This window comes from Petaurus breviceps, unplaced genomic scaffold, assembly GCF_028583685.1.
Source record: "Petaurus breviceps papuanus isolate PSGF00001 unplaced genomic scaffold, PetGlider_PUasm1.0 90591, whole genome shotgun sequence".
Taxonomy (NCBI): domain Eukaryota; kingdom Metazoa; phylum Chordata; class Mammalia; order Diprotodontia; family Petauridae; genus Petaurus; species Petaurus breviceps.
In genome coordinates, this window is record NW_027187280.1 from 4,551,654 (window position 1) to 4,573,709 (window position 22,056).

Below are 22,056 nucleotides of genomic sequence, written 5' to 3' on the forward strand. Positions count from 1 at the left end.
ACACACACTAAGGCAAAAATGAGAGACAAGGATGGGCATACATATGGTTGAAAGATTCTGAGGCTCACAAGTTTAGTGTGGTAGGAAGAACACTAAATGAAAAGGAAAGAGACCTGGAGTCTAGCTTCAACTCTGCCACAGTGTGAGCTTGGGCAAGCTGCTTTCCCTCTCAACCTCAGTTTATCTACATGAAAAATCATAGATTTGTACTAAATGATCTGTATAGTCACTCCAAGCTCCAATAAACTTTCTTATGAGATTCCAGCTTTAAAAGTCTGCAACTTTAGGATTCTGTTACATAAACTTGGGAGCAGAATTCACCCCCCCCCCACTAGGCAATGGGCCAACACTGACTAAGCAGAAAGTATTAACATTTGGATGCCAGCAGGCAGAAGTCACAGAAAGAGCAGCATGGGGTCCAACCCTCACCTCCCCATATGACAGTGACTCACATCCCTCCCTCTCTCAGGCAATGTCCCTCTCTCTGGACTCACTAATAACCAGGCCAAAGCCTACTCTATCTCCCTGCCAATCCAGGCCACAGAAAGTGATCATATGCAAATATTGGTTCTGCTGAAGACACTCATTTCCTGCCCCTCTTGAAGAGGTTCACTGGGCCTCTGGGTTCACTTAGTGGCACCTGGAGAGCTCTGATGCAGCCTCATGTGACGACTCTGCTCCTGGACCTTGCAGATTAAAAATGTAGAACTCTGCCTTGAGGTAATGGGACCTTCTAGTGTGGGGGTTGGGGTAGGGAAGAAACATAAAGGGGAATCTAGGGAGGACTCTAGTCAAGTGGCATGGGGGCCATAGCTCCTTCCCCAAGTGACCCCTGGGTGACTGAGGAAGTAGAATGTGATGAAAGGCAGTCTCTGTCACCATGCTTCCTGGCAGTACATCAGCTCCTCCCTTCCCCATACCTACTTCCAAGTCTCCTCAATCCAACCCTTACCTACCTCCCCTTTCTTGGGACAAGGGTCTTCTGGCTGGAAAATTTAGCATGGCATAGTAGATATAGAGCTAGCCACTGAGTCAGGAAGACCAGAGTTCAAATCTTACTGCTGACACATAACACTAGGTGAGGCATATACTCCCTTAGTATCCCCAGGCATCTCTTTAAGGCCATAAATCCTATTTGAGTTGCCTCCCTCCATTAACGGAGGGAATTCCCAGACCAGAAGTTGTCTACAGAGGTGATATCATGGATCTCACCAAATATATACAGTTGTCTCCATCCCTCATGGAAAATGCCTGTTTTATGGAAAGCACTTTTGGCTTTGTGATGTTATACCTTGAGACTTCTTTCAATTTGTGACCACTGTCTCCTGCCAGAGCCACCCCCAAGGAGGGATCGGAGAGATCACCTCAGGCCCTGAACTTCAGGGGTTTGATGCCACTGATGGGTGAGGAGAGACTCAGAGAGGCAGTGGGAAGGAGGAAGTTTTGCTGGATCATATTTTAACTTAGTGCAGAGGCAAAAGCAGGAGACAGAGAATGAGATGGTCTTAGACAGAATCCCAGCTCTTCTACGTCCTGGCTGTGTGACCCTAGGCGAGGTACTGGGCTGTGGTTAGCTTTCCTATAAGGAACAAGATGATATCTAAGGACTCATAGCTCTGTCTATGCTGGTTCAGGAGCGCATAATGATAACCCATATTTAAGACTTATAAGATATTTTCCTCTCAACAAGAAATCCTGGGTTCAAATCCCAATTTTTCCAGTTTTTTTTTTGTCTGCACAACTTTGAGCCTGTCATAATAATAACTACGATTTATCTAGTTCTTTAAGGTCAGCAAAGCATTTTACCCATAATCTGATCCTCACAGTAGCCCTGAAAAAGGGCATACCTGTGAGAGATATTGTTATCCCCATTTTGCAGATGGGGAAACTGAAGCTGAGAACTGAAGTCCCTGGCTTGAAGTCCAGTGCTCTATTCATTACCTCACCCTCTTACCCTCAGTTTCCTTACCTGTTAAAGTGTGGGAAATGGATGAGATAGCCTCGAAGGTCCCTTCTGGTCTACATCTGCAATCCTTCAGACTTCGATGCAAGGGTGATTGAGAGATATACAGAAAGAAGAAGTCCAGGCAAAGAGTGATGAAAATATTGAGAGAAAACTTCTGTACAAGATGGGAAGAAAGGCTTCCAGGAAAAAGTGTATCCTAAGCAAGGCCTTGAAAGAGGAAGAGTATGCACCTGACAGAGCTGGGTTTGAATCCATTCCAAGTGTGGAGAAGGCCTGGAAGTAGGAAAGCATGGGATATGGTAGTAGTCCAGTTTGGTGAAAGCATAGATGGGGAGGGAGATGATATGAGGAAAATCTGTAACAGTCATAACTCATAGATTTAGAGCTTGAAGTGGTCTTAGGGATCACTCAGTCAATCCCTTTATTTTACATATGAGAAAAATGAAGTTTGGAGAAGTGGTGAGTTGGTCAAATGGATAGGAAGTAACAGGACTAGAATTCAAACCAGGGATCTCTGATTCCAAATTTATCACCTTTTCTACCCTAATATTCTGCCTTTTCATAATTTAGGGCCAGCTTGTGAAAAGCCTTGAGTGGCGGGATCAGGTATTTGTCCTTTGTTTGTTAGGCTACGAGGAGTTGCTAAAAGTTTTTGAGTAGATAGGAGACATATCAGATAAATTAACTGGAAAGAAAAAGAAAGATGATTGAAACAATGATGGTGAAGATGGAATGGCAAGGATGTAGATGAAGATGAGGTGACTGCTTAAAACTGGCCAAGTGAGATGCCATGAAGGGCTGAACAAAGAATCTTATTATGGGCAAGTGACTTGGCTAAGATCCCACAGATTATAAGTGGCTCTTTGCCTACTGTCTACAAGCACATCCCTGTCCTTCAGAAACTTTCACTTGACTCCATACTTCCTCAAGTTCTCTTCCTATATTGCTCCTCCTTATGACAGTTAAACTCCTAGGAGTGAAAGCCTGTACTCATTACTTACACTTCCTCACCTCCCACTTATTTTTCAAGGTTTTATAATCTGGCTTCCAACTTTATCACTCAATTAGAACTGCTTTTTACTGTTACCAGGGTGAGAATAATCCTCCTTCTCTTCCTCCTTCTCCTCCTCTTCTTCCTCTTCTTCTTCCTCCTCCTCCTCCTCCTCTTCCTCCTTCTGTTGAGACAATACTCACAGGCTAGATGATATTGGGGTAGTATTAACTGATGGTATTGGGAAGAATATACTATTCTCTATAGGATAAAATTCAAATATTCTAACCTGAAAAGTGTCTGGAAAGGTGCATCTTCTCTCTTGAAGCTAGAAGTCAGAAGTCTAGGATCTCTGTTCTATCTCTAACCCACTCTACCCCTTACACAGAGGCATTCAATAATCGATCTCCACTAACAAGAAAACTATATCGTGTAATAGACTTTGAGGTTCAAGTTATACCTCCAAGGATCAACTCAGAGCCCAGTTCCTCAGTGAAACCTACTCTCTCCCCCCATTTATTTGTCCTCTCTCCTCCCTCAATTTACCTTGCTGTTGTTGAGTCTTTCAGTTGTGTTCAACTGTTTATGACCCCTTTTGGGCTTTTCTTGGCAAAGATGCTAGAGTGGTTTGCCATTTCTTTCTCCAGCTCATTTTATAGATGAGGAAACTGAGGCAAACAGGGTTAAGTGACTTGCCCAGGATCACACAGCTAGCAAGTGTCTGAGGTTAGATTTGAACTCAGGTCTTCCTGACTTCACGCCTGGCACTCTACCAACTGTGCTGTGTCACTTAGTTGCCCAACTCAATCTTCCTTGCTTTTTACTTATTTGTGTACGTGTAGAGTCCTTCCTTCTCCCACTCCAACACCAACCAGTAGAATGTAATCTTCTTGAAGGTAGAGACTATTTTGTTTATGTCTTTGGCTCCCCAGGGTAGAACACAGTGCTTTACAAAGAGTAGGTGCTTAATACTTGTTGAATTGAATGGAACTGAATTTCAGGATCACACAGGTTAGAACTTACAGGGCCCAGCTCAAGTGTTCTCACTCCAAATCCCCTCATTTTTTCCCACTCCTCTATAGCATGATGCATTCTTTGACATGGTTTCATACTTCTTCCCATTTTGTGGTTGAGCATGCCCCTGCCTGTCAATGTCAATGGATATAATTGAATATAGAGTATCATGTTCATTTTAGCCATCTTCGAGATGGAAGCCCCCAGACAAATGCACCAGGGCAAAGCCAGTTGGCCTGTGGCCATCCAAAATCCAGACCATACCAATGATCCCCCCAAGAACCAGTTGTAGGAATTTTTTTTTCTGCCTAGGATTCAGTGCCCAAGGTTATGTTTCTGAATGGGACCCGCATCTTTTATGAGGACTGATATCAGAGAAGGAAAAGAGGAGCTAAGCTTTCCTGTGTCCCAGAGCAATTCACCTTGCCTGTGACCTTCACGGTATATTGATGGTTTCATAATGGACATCCCAGAATACAGAATCAAAGAGAATAGGAGAGCACATTATTGGTTCCAACTATTCAAGCTTATCCAAGCTTTTAACTTTAAAAGCCTTAGAGAAATGACTTCTGTTTTGTTTTACATCTCACCCGATAGTTCTTGACATGCGAACCAATTAGCATTTCATGATGGCATGAAATAATGCAGGGAGCTGACGACCCTTCTCCCCTCCCATCCCCCCTTTGCTAGCACATGTTTGCTCTGCGTTTCCAGGGATCAAGTCTGGGTTTATATTGCTACTTACTGCACCTCTGTAACTTTCAATACAAATTACAGTGGGTCCAAATAAGCACACAACAGTGCCCAGTTTTAGAAAACCTTGCAAGGGAAAGGCAAAGAAGGGCTGATTATCTGTGGGTAACAGTGTTTGTGTCTGATTTTATAACTTTTTAATATTTCAAATGACTTATTTTTGTAAATGTGACTCCATACAATACAAGAAGACACACCCAAATGCTAAGTTACATTTGTATTCCAGCTGAAGACAGGGGATTTTGTGGGGGGTTTTGGAGAAAGGCAGGGCCCCAGCATTGTATGTAGATGGAATCTGATATTTTTCTAAGTCTTGTCCCAATATACTAATGAGCATCTGACTCAGAATTGTACCTACTTTGCAGCCCCCTAAGGTTCCTCCAAATGGACTCTGCTAAGATTTTTCAGGAAGAAATAAAAGCAAATTTGGTTTCCCTGCTTTGTCCTTCCAGGGAACAATTAATAGATGTAATAGTTGCATTCTACTTGTCTGAAGCTGTGGCATGAAATCTGGGAAACGTGAGCCAGTACCAGTTGAACATGTGACCCTGAGAAGGTCACTTCCCCTCTCAGATCTCAGTTTCCTCATTTATGAAATAGGGAATATTGCAGTATCTATTTCAGAGTATTGATGTAAAGAAACCAGTTGGGTTTTTTTTTAATGTAAGACAGTTTAGAAAGATAATTTTCATTATTGTCATTAATATTGCTATTATTGATATTGTTTCTCAACTTGTACATGGAGAGGGGAGAAACAAAATACAAGGCAGCCAAGGATAATTCCAAACTGACTCATGAAGTTGGAAGCAAAGTTTAATGGAAAGAGTGCTAGACCTGGAATCAGAGGATCTGGATTCAAATCTTGACTCTTACTATCTTGTGGCCTTGGGAAAGTCAGAGAACCTCTTTGCTGTCACTTTAATCTTTTGTAAAATGTAAGAATTGGTCTAGATGATCTCTACTGTCCCTTTTGGATTTACATCCATGTCTTTATTCATTGTCATTCATTCATGCATTTATTTGTTTGTTTCTTCATTTTTGTAATTGAGTCCTTCTATACCAAAATTACAGGATTAAGAGCTGGAAGGGGATGCAGAGATCATGTAAATTGATCCATTCAACTTACATTTGAAGAAACTCAGGTATAGAGACGTCAAATTATCTTTCCAAGGTCACATGATAGCAGTCATAGGTTCTAGCCACATTCTTTGAAACAGCAAGGCACAGTGGAAAGAGGGTTGAATTCAGAGCAAAGAGACTAGGCTCGAATCCTTGAAAAAGTCATTTCCTCTTTGAGGACCTCAGTTTCCCCAACTCTAAAATGAGAGTGTTGGAGTAGATGAACTTTAAAGTCTCTTTCAGCACTAAATCTATGGTCTCAAGACTCCAAATCAAGTGTTCTCTTTCAGTACATAGTGGTGCCCAGAATATGCTCTCTCAGAGAATGCAAAAGTCCCAGCACTCCTGTATGTGATGACAACCCTGTCAGAACTCCAAGAATATTTCTTCTCTCAGAGTATTTTTCATTAGGGGATTTCCAGGAATGTGTTCATGCTGAGCCCCTCCATGGCAACTAAGTTTGGAATTTCTGCCACTTAGGGTGAGGTGCTATTAGGATTAAGGTCTGAGGTTACCATTAAATGACTTTCTCTTTTATTGCCCTGGGACTGAAAGAGTTAACCTATTCCAAAGTATGCTGCTTCTATCCCTACCTCCAGACTAGTTGACCCCCTTGGCAGAATTCAGTGCCTCATCTGCCATCTTCTCCCTTTATAGATGGAAAGAGCCACTGGCAAAGCAAGACTCCACAACCCTTAATACCATTTCTAAAATCTGGCACCTGAGAGTTACCTCTCTTACCCACACTGGACCTTACAATGAGGGACCCATTTTCTGTCCAAGAGAGCTTGTGAGATAAGTATGTATGCATGCATGCATGTATGTGTGTCCAAATATATGTGCATATGTATTTGTATGTGTATATATGCATGTGTGTGCATATGTTTATACACATATACATTCATTTCTTCGATAAGTATTTAATTTCCTACTACATATAGAACTCCATACTAGACACCAAGACATTGGTATTAGTTTACAGGCACAAAGTTATCTAAAACTTAGCCTTAGAGCTTCAAAAGAGGATAAGCAGTAAACAGAGGCAGAATGGTGCATTGGATGGAGTGTTAGCCTCGGTCAAGAAGACCCAGGTTTAAGTCCCATCTCTGAAACATACTAAATGTGTGATCCCAGTAAGTCTCTTAACCTCTTGGTAAATCTCTAAGACTATAAGGTGAAGAATAATCTAAATCCCTATAAAAATAAAATCATAGATCCCTGACCTCGCTTCCCCCCACACAACCCATGTACACAAACACAGAAAACCCAGGACTGATGTCTCACATCTAAGTATATGTGTAGTGTACAAAATAAAATCTGATATACAGGCCAAAGAAACGAAGAACTTTATTGACAAGAGAGCTTCAGGACAGCTTCCTAGAGGAGCATGGACATTTGAACAGGATTTTAAAAGATGTGGGGGAATTAATTATAAAAAGAGAGAGGGAAGTTATTTTAAGCATAGGAAACTGTTAACAAAGATAAAAGCAGATTTGGTTTCCCTACTGACATAAAATTATCCAGAGTCACTGAGTGCATGGAAGGGAATAAAGTGGGCAAAGGCTGGAAAGGCAACCTGACCAATAACTACAATGAAGAAGGGTTAATGGAAAGAATCAATCATCAGTCAATCATTATCAAGCACTAATTATGTGACCAGCACTGTGCTAAACACTAAGGAAACAACAAGAGGCAAAAGACAGTACTACCCTCAAACTCCTATGATGTAATGGAGGAGAAACACTTTAATGGAAAAAAAAAACCAACAAAATCAACGAGAAACTGAATCGTTAACCAAGGATAATGATCAATGATTTTAGAGAAAAGTGAAGAAAAATGAACTCCTTATAACTATAACATTTTTCTGATGTGGTAGTTGCTTTTACCAAATTGTTTCATTTGCGCATTCCCAGGCATGTGCACACACATATGTGCATGCACACACATATGTGCATGCACACACACTAAGACACACAAACACACACTGCCTTTTTTTAAAAAAAGTCTTTGTTACAAGGGTAGGGGATGAGATAGATAGATGATAGTAGATGATAGATGATACATATGGGTAAATAGGGAGAGAGAGAGGGAGAGAGAGAGGGATGGATGGATGGATGATGGATGGATGGATGGATGGATGTATGGATGGATGGATAGATGGATGGATGGATAGATAGATGATAGATAGATAGATTAAAGATAGATATATGATAGAGAGATAGATGATAGATAGATAGATAGATAGATAGATAGATAGATAGATAGATAGATAGATAGATAGATTAAAGATAGAAGAGAGAGTATGAGAGAGAGAAAGGGAGAGAGATAAATTTATTAAGTGCTTACTACATGTCAGACACTATGCTAGTTCTGAGGACTAAAAAAAAAAAGAGAAGACCTCCCCCAATTCATGTAAAAGGTGACTCTGAACAAACTTTGGAGCTAAAGAACCCACGCAATGACACAGAGAAGCAAACCTCCAGTGGATGACAGCCCCAGCAGACAAGCAGGAAGCAGCCAGCAAAGCGCTCTGGGAGCTGAGGCCAGCCCTGCATGAGTTGGAGGTTTTAGCCTCAAGGTGGCTACAGCCAGCCACTGGATAGAGGGACTTCAGATCACCAGCAGCTATGGTGGTTTCCAGAATTATCAACACATAGATGCTAAGGACAAAGGAAGAAGTCAGTGCAGTGTAGACTTTGGGATCTGGTAGTTTGGGAGTACAGTCTGGCCTTTATCCCCTGGAGGGAGAAGCCTCTGAGGTGCTGTGGCCATGCAGCTACTGCCACAGGACAGCTTCAGCTCCTGGCTTACAGATTGTAGGGGGACCAAGCAACCAGTCTGAGGGGTAGTCGTTCTTGCTTTAACCTGCTTGGATCCAGATTGTGGTCTAGGGTGGAGGTCCTAGGGTGTGTGATCAGCTTGCCAGACTGTATGGAGGATTCAGAGAGGGCAGCCAACTAATAGCTCTAGCAGCTGAGAAAAACCCAGCGATTTGGGACAAAGCTCCACTATCTGGTAGCAGAGTCCTCCTGTGGCAAAAAGCTCAAAAATCAAGTAATTGAGTGGCAACATGAGTAGCAAAGGAAGTAAAGCAAGCAGAGCAATCCAACTTTACACCCATATTTTGGGGATGAAAAGGATCAAAGTATGGAACAGGAGGAAGACAGCAAAGTTAGAACTCCTGCATCAAAAGCTTCCAAGAAAAATATGAATTGGGTACAGGCCATAGAGGAACTTAAGAAGGATTTTGAAAACCAAATAAGAGAAGTGGAGGAAAATTGGGAAGAAAAATGAAAATAATGCAAGAAAATTATGAAATGAGAGTCAACAACCTGACTGAAGAAAATAACACTTTAAAAAATAGACTAACTCAAATGGCAAAAGAAGTTCAAAAAGGCAATGAGGAGAAGAATGCCTTAAAAAGCCAAATTTGCCAGAAGGAAAAAATCTCAAAAGCTCACTGAAGAGAAACATTCCTTCAGAATTAGATTGGAGCAAATGGAACCTAGTGGCTTTATGAGAAATCAAGATACTATTAAGCAGATCCAAACAAATGAAAAAATAGAAGGCAATGTGAAGTATCTCATTGGGAAAACCACTGACCTACAAAATAGATCCAGGAGAGAGAATTTAAAAGTTATTGGACTACCTGAAAGCCATGATAAAAAAAAAGAACCTAGAAATCATCCTTCAAGAAATTCTCAAGGAAAAATGCCCTGATGTTTTAGAACCAGAGGGCAAAATAGAGGTAGAAAGAATCCACTGATGACTTCCTGAAAAAGATCCCAAAAAGAAAACTCCTAGGAATATTATAGCCAGGTTCCAGAATTTCCAGATCAAGCAGAAAATATCACAAGCAGCCAGGAAGAAACAATTTGAATATTGTGGAAACACAATCAGGATAACCCAGGATCTGGCAGCTTCTACATTGAGGGATCAAAAGGCTTGGAATATGATATTCCAGAGGTCAAAGGAGCTGGGATTAAAACCAAGAGTCACCTACCCAGCAAAACTGAGTATCATGTTTCAGGGGAAAGTATGGTAATTCAATGGAATAGAGGACTTTCGAGCATTCTTTTTTTAAGCAATTGGGGTTAAGTAACTTGCTCAAGGTTACATGGCCAGTTATTTCTGGGTGTGGTGATAAGTATCTGAGCCCAGATTCTATCCCCAGGTTGTCCCACTGGTGCTCTTACTTGCTGAGCCACCTGGCCTCCTCTCTTTCAAGCACTCTTGATGAAAAAACCAGAGTTGAATAGAAAATTTGTCATTAAGCTACAAGAAGCAATTGAAGCATGAGAAGGTAAACAGGGAAAAGAAATCATAAGGAACTTATCAAAGTTGAACTATTTATATTCGTCTATGGAAAAATGATAATTGCAACTTTTGAAACTTTTCTCAGTATGAGAATAGTTGAAGGGAATAGAAATATCTATCTATATATGCATATATATAGTAGGGTATATGGATGTATGAATACATATGTGAGTGTGTGTATATATGTGTACAGGTATACATAGACAGAGGGAACAGGACCAATTTAATAGGAAGGGATGATACTTAAAAGGTGAAATTAAGAGGTGAGAGAAGAATATAATGAGAGGAGATGGGAAGAGACAGAATGGAGTAAACTATCTCATATAGATGAGTCAAGGGAAAATGGTTACAATGGAGGGGAAAATCAGGAAGGCAAAAGGGAATGGGTCAACCTTTTTCTCATTGAATTTGGCTTAGGGAGGGAATGACATACACCCTAAATAGGGTATCTCACCCTACAGGAGAGTAGGGGGAAAAGGATGAGAGGGGGAATGATGGAAGGGAGGGCAGGGTAGGTGGGAGGGAAGTTGAAAGCACCCACTTTTGAAAAGGGACAGGAGCAAAGTAGAGAATAAAACAAATGGGGATGGGATAGGAGGGAGGGAAATATAGTCAGTCTTTTACGATATATCCACTATGGAAATGTTTTGCATAGCTACATATGTACAACCTATATTGAATTTCTTATCTTCAGAGTAAGAGTGGGTGACAAGGGAGGAAAGGAATGAATTTGGAATTCAAAGTTTTAAAATCAAATGTTTAATTATATATTCACATATATATGTATATATACTATTATTAATATTATGTTACATGTAACTCAGAAATAAGATGTACAGGCACTGGGACATAGAGATGCACTGTGTCCTACTGGAATGTCAGAGAGGTTATGGAGGAAGATATGGGAAAGAGCAGATTGGAGGAGGGGATATCCAGTGGGATGGCTATTTTGGGGTGATGAGTAGAGAAAAAACGGGGAGAAAATTTGCAACTCAAAATCTTGCAGAAATGAATGATGTAAACTAGAAATTAATAGAGCATATGATAAAGTAATAAAAAAAGAGAAGAAAACAATAGACTCTATTCTCAAGGAGTTTACATTGTAAAAGGAGGGAGAAATGAATGTGATGAAAATACTGATAAAATTTTTAATTTTTTTGAGAGAAACAATTACTGTGGTACCAATTTCTCGAAGGCCTTGAATGAAAATTAGGGAGTCAAAATTTTTGTAAGGAGCCAATGAAGAATTTCGAGCAAAAGAATTAGGGCTGGGTGTGGCCAGTTTTGCTGATACACCTGACCTATACTCTGTACAGGCCTGTGCTAGATATCTGCGTGCAACTATGCTTCTGGTTACAACTGGCTGGTGTTCTGTTACTAAATCAAAGCTCTATCCCTAAATTAGTTGATCTAATACCAATAGAGAGATGCTTAGGATAGATAACTTACAGGGTGGTCTGAGTGCTCCTAGGGGTCCCTGAGGGAGGTCTGTAGGGTGAAAACTGTTTTAATAATAATATTGAACCTTTTAAATTTCTAATAAGCTAATTATTTATAGATATAAGCCACATAAATAAAAACCATTTGAGAGGAGGGGCCCTCGATTTTTAAGATTTTAAAGGGAGGAAGTGAAGTCATAATGGTAGACTGAAACAGAATTTTGTCAAGCTCTCCCAACAATCCCCTTCCAAAACAACCTGAAAAAAAAAATGTCAAACCAAACTCTAGGCAGGAAAGACACTTAAAAGTCACAATATGTTATTTGCAAGAGATAGACCATAAGAAGAAAAAAGCACTCATAGAGTTAAATTAAGGGACTAGAGCAGAATCTATTAATCTTCAGCTGAAGTAAAGGAGCAATTATGATTCTAGATAAAGAAAAAGAAAAAAAATCAGGCAAACTACATTTTGCCAAAAGGCACTATAGAAAATGAATTAATGTCAATACTGGACATATATGGACCAAATGGCATAGCAACCAAATTCTTTAAGAAAAAGTTGAAAGAACTACTAGAGGAAATAGTAAAACTGTAATAGTGGAGGGTCCCAATTTACCCCCTCTGATATCTAGATTAATATAGCCATAATTTTTTTAAAAAGAAAGAAATTAAGGAGATGAATAGCATTTTAGAAAGTTAAATATAATGGACCTTTGGAGAATATTGAATGGGAATGGAAGGACTATACCAATTTCTCAGCTTGATATAGCACTTTCACAAAAATTGACTATGTCTTAGTGGATAAAACAAATACAGAAAAGCAGAAATTCTAAATGCAGTCTTTTAGGGATCATGATGCAATGGAAATTAAATTTAATAATTGGCTTTTGAAGTGTAGATTAAAAATTAATTAGAAACTAAATAATCTAATGCTAAATGAGTGGATCAGAACAAATCACAAAATAATTGATAAAATCATCAAAGATGATGAGGACAATGAAATGATGTACCAAAATTTGTGGAATGTAGCCAAAAGAATATTTTGGGGAAATGTTATATCTGTGAACACTTATGTCAACAAAAGAGAAAAAGAATAGATCAAGAAATTATTTATTTAATTTATAAATAACTCAAAAAAATTCAAATTTTAAGTCCACAATTAAATACCAAAATAGAAATCCTTAAAATCGAAGGAGAGATTAATTAAATTGAAAGCTTAAAAATTAACTAATAAATAAAAATTTAAAATATATTTTATGGGGGAAAAACAATAAAATAGACAAAGTATTCATTAATTTCATTTTACAAAATGAAACAAGACCCAAATTACTTGTACCAAAAATGCAAAGGGTGAATGCACAACTAATAAAGATGAAATTAAAGCATTTATTACAAGCCATTTGGCTCAATTATATGCCAATAAAACTACAATCTAAATGAAATGGATATTTACAAAACTATTAATTGCCCAGATTAACAGAATGGAAAACAGAATATTTGAATAAAACTATCTTGGAAAAAAGAAAATGAACAGCCATAAATCATCTCCCTAAGGGGAAAAAAAAACCAGGACCATACTGATTTGCAAGCAATTTCTACCAAACATTTAAAGAACAATTAAAACCAATGCCATATAAATTATTTGAAAATTTAAGTAAAGAATGAGTTTCACAAATTCCTTCTATGATAAAAATGTGGGTTATGATACCTACAGCATAGAAAGCAGAAAAAGAAAACTATAGGCCAATCTCTCTAATGAATATTTATGTAAAATATTCTAATAAAATACTAACAAGGGGATTATGTTTTATTATCACAATTTATTATTAATTATAATATATTATTATAATTACAAAGATCATATGCTAATACCAGACTGAATTATGCAAGGAATGCAGAATTGGTCATTATGAGGTAAACTAGAAGCATAATTATGTCAATAACAAAAAAAAATCTTTTTGATCATATCAATTGATGAAGAAAATTTTTTGGACAAAATACAGCACCCATTCCTATTAAAAACGACAGAAATGAATGAAGCTTTTCTTTTTACTTAGATTAATTTCTTTTTAAAATTTTTTAACATTTTTATTTAAAGTTTTGAGTTCCAAATTCTTTTTCCTCCCTCCCTTTCTGCCTCACTGAGACAGTAAGCAAGCAGATATAGGTTATATATGCTCTGTTATATAAAACATTTTCATATTAGTCAGTTTGTATAAGAAGACTTCAATAAAAGAAAAAATTAAAGAAAGAAAATGAAAAAAAGCATACTTCAGTCTGTATTCAATCAATATCTGTTCTTTCTCTGCAGGCAGAGAGTATGTATGCTTCATTATTAGTTCTTTGGGATTGTCTTGGATCATTTTATTGCTAAGAATAGCTAAATCATTCACAATTCTTCATCAAACAATATTGCTGTTACTGTGTTCTGTTCATTTCACTATGCATCAGTTCATGTAAGTCTTTCTAGGTTTTCCTGAAATCTTCCTGCTTGTTATTTCTTATAGCACCATAATATTCCATCACAATCATGTGCCATAGCTTCTTTATCTTTTCCCCAATTTATGGGCATCCCTTCGATTTCCAATTCTTAGCCACCACAAAAAAAGAACAACTATAAACATTTTTATACAAATAGGTCCCTTTCCCTTTGGGGGAGGGATATCTTTAGGACATAGACCTAGCAGTGGTATTGCAGGATCAAAGGATATAGAGTTTTGTAGTTCTTTGGGCATAATTCCAAATGGTTCTCCAGAATGCTTGGATCACTTCACAATTCCACCAGCAGTGTGTTAGTGTCACAATTTTTCCCACATCCCCTCCAATCCAATATTTACCTTTTTTGTCATATTAGCCACTCTGAGAGTTATGAGGTTGTACCTCAGAGTTGTTTTAATTTGCATTTCTCTGATCAGTTTAGAGCATTTTTTATATGACTGTAGATAGCTTTGTTTTTTTCTCTGAAAACTGTTAGTTCATATCTTTTAACATTTATCAGTTGGGGAATGATGTGTATTTTTATAAATTTGATTCAGTTCTCTATATACCTGAGAAATGAGGTCATACACACACACATTCCTAGTTTTCTGCTTTTCTTATAATTTTGGTTGCATTGGTTTTGTTTACACAAAAACTTTTTAAAGTTTTTTAAATCAGTTTTAATAAAATAATGGTTTTATATAATCAAAATTATCTATTTTATATTTTGTAATGCTCTCTATATCTTCTTTCGTCCTAAATTCTTCCCTTAGTCATATATCTGACAGATAAAAGATTCCATGTTCTCTTAACTTACTTATGGTAACACCTTTATGTGTAAATCAGTACCCATTTTAAGCTTATCTTTGTATAAAGTGTGAGATGATGATCTACACCTAGTTTCTACCACAGTTTTCCCAGAAGTTTTTGTCAAACAATGAGATTCTGTTCCAAAAGTTTGGATCTTTGGGTTTATCATATACTAGATTGCTATGATTATTTACTATAATGCAATTTGAGCTCAATCTATTTCACTGATCTACCACTCTATGTCCTAGCCAGTACCAGATTATTTTGATAATTACCTCTTTGCAATACAATTTGATATCTTGTATGGCTAGACCACGTTCTTTCATATTTTTTGATAGATTCCCTTGATATCATTGAGTTTTTGTTATTCCAGATGAATTTTATTATTATGTTTTCTACTTCTATAAAATAAGTTTTTGATAGTTTGATTGGTATGGAACTGAATAAATGCATTAGTTTTGGTATGATTGTCATCTTTATTTTTCTGGTTTGGTCTGCCCAGGAGCAATTAATATTTTCCAGTTGTTTAGATTTTATTTTAGTTGTGTGAAAAGCATTTTATAGTTGTGTTCATATACTTTCTGGGTTTGTCTTGGCAGGTAGACTCCCAAGTATTTTATATTGTTTCCAGTTATTTTATTTTATTTTATTTTATTGCTTTTTTTTTGGAGGGCAATTGGAATTAAGTGACTTGCCCAAAGTTACACAGCTAGTAAGTGTGCCAAGTGTCTGAGGCCAGATTTGAACTCAGCTCCTCCAGATTCCAGGGTCAGTGCTCTCTTCACTGCACCACCTATCCGCTTCTCTTTATTACCTTTTTCCAATTCCTTTAATTTCTTTTTTTTTCTCATTGCTATAGCTAATATTTTTAGTGTGATGTTTAGTAATAGATGTGATAATGGTCATCCTTGCTTTAACCCTGACTGTATTGGGTGGCTTCTAGATTATCCCCATTGCAGATAATGATTGCTGATGACTTTAATTAAATATTAGTTATCATTTTAAGGTGAGTCCTATTTATTCCTATACTCTCTAGTATTTTTAATAGAAAGGGGTACTGCATTTAGTCAAAGGCTTTTTCTGCATCTATTGAGATAATCATATAATTTCTGTTGGTCTTGTTATTGGCATGGTCAATTATATCAATAGTTCTCTTAATAATGAAACAATCCTGAATTCCTGTTATAAATCCTATGTGGTCATAGTGTATGATCCTTGTGATATATTGCTGTGATCTCTTTGCTAGTATTATATTTAATTCTTTTTGCATAAATATTGATTAGGGAAATTGGTCAATAATTTTCTTTCTCTGTTTGGGTTCTTCCTGGTTTGGATATCAGCACCATATTTGTGTCATTAAAGGAATTTGGTAGGATTTCTTCTTTGCCTAATAGTTCATATAATATTGAGATTAATTGTTCTTTAAATGTTGGGTAGAATTAGTTTGTGAATACATCTGGTCCTGGGAATTTTTTTGTAGAAGTTCATTGATGCCTTATGCAATTTCTTTTTATAAGATTGGGTTATTTAGGTATTTTGTTTATTTTTCTATTAACCTGAATAATTTATATTTTTGTAAATATTCATCCATTTCATTTATATCATCAAATTTATTGGCATATAATTGGGCAAAATAACTCCTAACAATTATCTTTATTTCCTCTTCATTGGTGGTGCGTCCACTCCTTTCATTTTTGATAGTAGTAATTTGCTTTTTCTTTTTCTTTTTTTCAATAAAATCACCCAAAGGTTTATCTATTTTATTGGGGGTTTTTTTCATAAAACCAGCTTCTAGTTTTACTTATTAGTTCAAAGGTTTTCTTATTTCCAATTTTACTCATTTCCTCTTTGATTTTCAGAATTCCCAATTTGATGTTTAATCGCGGATTTTAAATTTTTTCTAATTCTTTTAGGTGAATGTCCAATTCGTTGATCTGATTTTTCCTCTATTTTTTATATAAGTAATTAGAGCTATAAATTTTCCCTTAAGTACTACTTTGGCTGCATCCCATAGATTTTGGTATGTTTTGTCTCATTGTCATTTTCTTTATTGAAATTATCAATTGTTTCTGTGATTTGTTCTTTGACCTACTTATTTTTTTTAGGATTAGATTATTTAATTTCCAATTAATTTTCACATCTCTTTCCATTGTCCATTACTGAATGTAATTTTTATTACATTATGATCTGAAAAGGATGTATTTACTATTTCTGCTTTCCTGTATTTGGTTGTGAGGTTTTTATGTCCTAATACATGGTCAATTTTTGTGTAGGTGCCATGTACTCCTGATAAAAAAGATTTATCCTTTTCTATTTCTATTCAATTTTTACCAGGTATCTATCACATCTAAGTTTTCCAGAATTTTTAATCACCTCCTTGATTACTTCTTTATTTTTTTATTGGATTCATCTAGTTCTGAGAGGAGAAAGTTGAGGTGCCCCACTAATATAGATTTTTTCACCTTATTAATACAGTATTTGTCTTCCCTGAGCCCAGGGCTTTCCCCAGGGCTGTCTGGCAAGGAGGAGGAGGTATACACAGGCTGGAAGAGAAATGGAAGAACAAGGAGGATGAGCAGGAGCATTCAGAAACATCGGGGGATATAAATAACTCCATCACATGGCAAAGAGGATAAGGAAGGTCACCATCAGGCAAAAGAGCCCCATGGCCTCACTCAGGGCAAAACCCAGGATGGCATAGGAAAAGAGCTGCTGCTTCAGGGAAGGGTTCCTTGCATAATTGATGATATGATTTCCAAACACAATCCTAATCCCAGCTCCAGAACCTGCCACCCCCACATTGGCAGCCCGAGTTTCAATGAACTTGGCTACTGTGTCAATGTCCCTTGAGATAGCACTAGTTTGGAATCCACATCTGGGAACAAGTGAGGTTAAGGGACCTGATGCTGTCAAAATTCTGAGGTTCTCAGCATTTTGTTTTAGCACCACAGCAGAGAACAGTCTACTCAGTAGCTGAGAGCTACACCTCACAAGGGCAGGGGTAGAGATGAACTTGGCACAGGCATACATTTTCAGGGGGTGAGGGGCAAAATTAAAGAGCTGCCAGTAGAGTAGAGGAGACAGAGAGGGGGACACTAATATAGATTTATTACCTATTTCCTCCTATAATTCATTCAACTTCTTCAAAAATTTAGATGCTATACCACTTGGTGCATATATGTTTAGTATTGATATGACTTCACTGTCTCTGGTACCTTTCAACAAGATACAGTTTCCTTCTTTATCTCTTAATTAGATCTATTTTTACTTTTACTTTGTCTAAGATCATGATTGCTGTCCCTGCTTTCTTTGCTTCAATGGAAGCATAATAGATTCTGCCCCAGTCCCTTACCTTTACCCTGCTTTACATTGCTTCAAATGTATTTCTTATAAACAATATATTGTAGGTTTCTTGTTTTTAATCTATCCTGCTATTCACTTCTATTTTATGGGTGAGTTCATCCCATTCACATTTATAGTTATGATAATTCTGTATTTCCCTCCAAGCTATTTTTTGCTTGTTTACTCCCCTTATCTCCCCTTTCCTTCCTCACAAGTGTTTTACTTCTCATCACCACCTTCCCCAATATACTCTCCCTTTTTTCAGTCCTCCTTCCCCCTTTCTTTTATCCCTGTCCCTTTTTACTTCTTTATAGGGTAAGATAGATTTCTAAATCCAACTGAATATGTATATTATTCCCTCTTTGAGCCAATTTGGATGAGAATAAGGTTTAAGATTTGCCTATATTACCCCAATCTTCTATTCCATTATAATAGCTCTTTCACACCTCTTTTATGTGGGATGATTTATCCCCATTCAATCTCCCCCCCCTCCCTTCTTTCTTCTTTCAGTCCAATTTTCTTTCTCACAACTTTATTTTGTTTTGGGGTATCATCCCATCAAAGTCACTTCATATCCATACCTTCTGTCTACATATACTCCTTCTAATTACTTTTATAGTACTAAAACTGTTAAGTTATAAATATTATTTTGACATATAGAAATACAAATGTTTAACCTTATTGAATTTCTTATGTTTTCTTTTTCTTTTTTACCTTTTTATGTTTCCTTTGAGTCTTATATTTGGAGGTCAAATTTTTTAATCAGTTCTCATCTTCTTACTAGAAATACTTGGAAGTCCTCTATTTCATTAAATATCCATTTTCCCTTGAAAGATTATATTCAGTTTTGCTGGGTAGGTGACTCTTTTGCCTTTCAGTATATCATATTCCAAGCCCTCTGGTTGTTTAATATGGAAGGTGCCAAATCCTATGTAATACTGACTATAACTACACAATATTTGAATTGTTTCTTTTTTGATGTTTGCAATACTTTTCTCCTTGATCTGTGAGCTCTGGAATTTGGCTATGATATTCCTGGGAGTTTTTATTTTAGGATCTCTTTCAGGAAGTGATTGGTGTATTCTTTCGATTTCTATTTTGCCCTCTGGCTCTAATATATTAGGGCAATTTTCTTTGATAATTTCTTGAACAATGCTGTCCAGGTTTTGTTTTGTTTTGTTTTTTTAATCATGACCTTCAGATAGTCCAATAATTCTTATATTATCTCTCCTGGACCTATTTTCTAAGTCAGTCATTTTTCAATGTGAAATTTCACATTTTCTTTTTTTTTTTTTTTTACTTTTTTGATTGCATTTTATTGTATTTTGACATCACATAGAGTGATTAGTTTCTACTTGTTTAATTCTAATTTTTAAGGAATTATTTTCTTAATGAGCTTTTGTGCTTCCTTTTTCATTTGACCAATTCTATTTTTCAGGAAGTCATTTTTCTCAGTAAATTTTTGTTTATTTTTTCCCATTCTATTGATTCTTTTTTATGATTCTCTTGCATTATCTCATTTTTCCCCCAATTTTTCTTTGACTTCTCTAATTTGCTTTTTAAAATCCTTTTTAAGCTCTTTTGGAAATTCCTTTTGGGCCTTAGAACATTTGGGGGAGGGCAGCTTCACATCTAACCATTTGTACACTCTTGTCCTTTTTAAGTTCATGCCTTGATCCTCCCTATCACCATAGTAACGATAGTTGAGCTCTTTTGTTGTTGTTGTTTTTGCTAATTTTTTTCCTGCCTTATTTTGTGATTTGTTGTTTTTAATGTGAGAGTTGGGCTTTTATCCTGCACTGTCCCAAGTGTTTTGTGCTGGGCTCCTGGGTCTTACTGCTGGCTTTCACTGGGCTTCAGAGCTTAGCTGCTTGCTTTCTCTGGAGGATAGGCTTCCCTTCTGGCTTTTACTGGGGGGTAGGGAAGGAGCCTCCTCATTGGCCTCCTCTGGGTGTGGTATTTAGCTGCTGGACTACTCCAAGGGGTGTGGCCTTGCTGCTGGGTTGCTATGGTAACAGAGTCTTCCTAGAGATTGGGTCTGGAGGAGAGATCTCTTGTTGCTCTGTCCCAGAGTTAGGGCCCTGCTACTGGGTTACTATAGAAATAAGGTCTCTCTGCTAGTAGGCTCCTGGGCAGGGTCTCACTGTTGGTCAGCCCTGGGACAGGGCTTCACTACTCGTCAAAAATGGGGTTAAGGCCTCCTTGTGCTGAGGGGTGCGGTTGCTGGAATAGGACCTTGCATTTCTATATATTACCAACAGCATCCAAAAGAAAGAGAAAGAAAGAGAAATTCCATTAAAAATAACTGCAAACAGTATGAAATACTTGGGAGTCTACTTGCCAAGATACACACAGGAATATATGAACAAAATTATAAAATAATCTTCACAAAATAAAAACAGATCTAAATAATTAGAGAAATATTAATTGTTCATGGGTAGCCTGAGTCAATATAACAAAAAAGCAATACTATTTAAATTAATTTACTTGTTCAGTGCCAAACCAATTAAACTATCAAAGAATTACTTTGTAGAGCTAGAAAAAATAATAAAATTCATCTGGAGGAACAAAAGGTCAAGATTATGAAGAGAATCAATGAAAAGGAGAATGTGAATTAAGGCGGCCTAGCAACACTAGTGCTCAAACTATATTGCAAAGTAGTAGTAATCAGAACAATTTGGTACTGAATGAGAAATAAAAGTATTTGACTAATGGAATAGATTAGGTATACAACACGCAGAAGCAAATGAGCACGGTAACCTAATGTTCGATAAATCCAAAGATCCCAGTTATTGGGGCAAGAACAACCTGACCAAACATATATATGCATATATGTACCCATATATATCTGTGTGTGTGATGTATACGTATATAATATATATGGAACTCTGCCAAATTTATAAAAAATAAGAGCTTTTCCCCAATTGTTAAATGATCAAATGTTATGACCAGGCAGTTTTCAGAGGAAGAAATAAAAGTTACCAATTAAATGATTTAAATCAGCAATAATTAAAGACATGGAAATTAAAATATACCCATCATATTTGTTAAGATTAAAGAAAAGAAAGTTGACAAATGTTAGAGGAGATGTGAGAAAATAGGCACAGTAATGCACTGTTGGTGGAGCCATGAGTTAGTTAACCCTTCTAAAGAACAATTTGGAACTATTTCCAAAGGGCTATATCCCTTGACCTAGCATTTTTTTGTTACTAGTTCTATACCCCAAAGAGATTAAGAAAAAAGGAAAAGGACCCATACGTACAAAAATATTTATAGAAAATCTTTTTCATAGTTGCAAGGAATGGGAAATTGAGGGGATGCTCATCAATTGGGGATTGGATGAACACATTGTGGCATGTGATTATGGTAGAATACTATTGTGCTATAAGAAAATGGTGAAGAAGATGGTTTCAGAAAAACCTGGGAGGCTTTGTATGAATTGATACAAAGTGAACTAAGAGGAAGCAGGAGAAAAATGTACACAGTAATAGCTCTATTGTAATGATAATCAACTGAGGAATTTAGTAACTTTTCACTACATTATCCACCACAACTCCAAAGTGCTCATGATGAACAGTGCTATTCACCTCCAGATAGAGAAATAGATTGAAAAAAAATTTCCTTCCTTAATTTTTCTTGCTTCTTCCCACTGTCCCGTCCCCCAAACATGACTAATGCTGAAATATATTTTGCATAACTTCATATGCATAATGGATATCATGTTTCTTGCCTTTTGAATAGGTGTGGAAGAGGTAGAGGGAAGGAGAGAATTTGAAACTGACAGTCCATAATTTTTTTTAATAAAAAGTCTTTAAAATAAAGAGTGT

The 22,056-nt window shown here is 37.0% G+C and overlaps 1 long non-coding RNA gene across 1 annotated transcript in view; it reads left to right on the forward strand.

The window, feature by feature from the left end:
* Positions 1–474: 474 nt before the first annotated feature.
* Positions 475–22,056, forward strand: part of LOC138142483 (uncharacterized) — a 28,094-nt gene continuing 6,512 nt past the window's right edge. Inside the window, exon 1 of the long non-coding RNA XR_011163439.1 lies at positions 475–720. This is a non-coding gene — a long non-coding RNA (uncharacterized lncRNA). The remainder of the gene's footprint in view (positions 721–22,056) is intronic.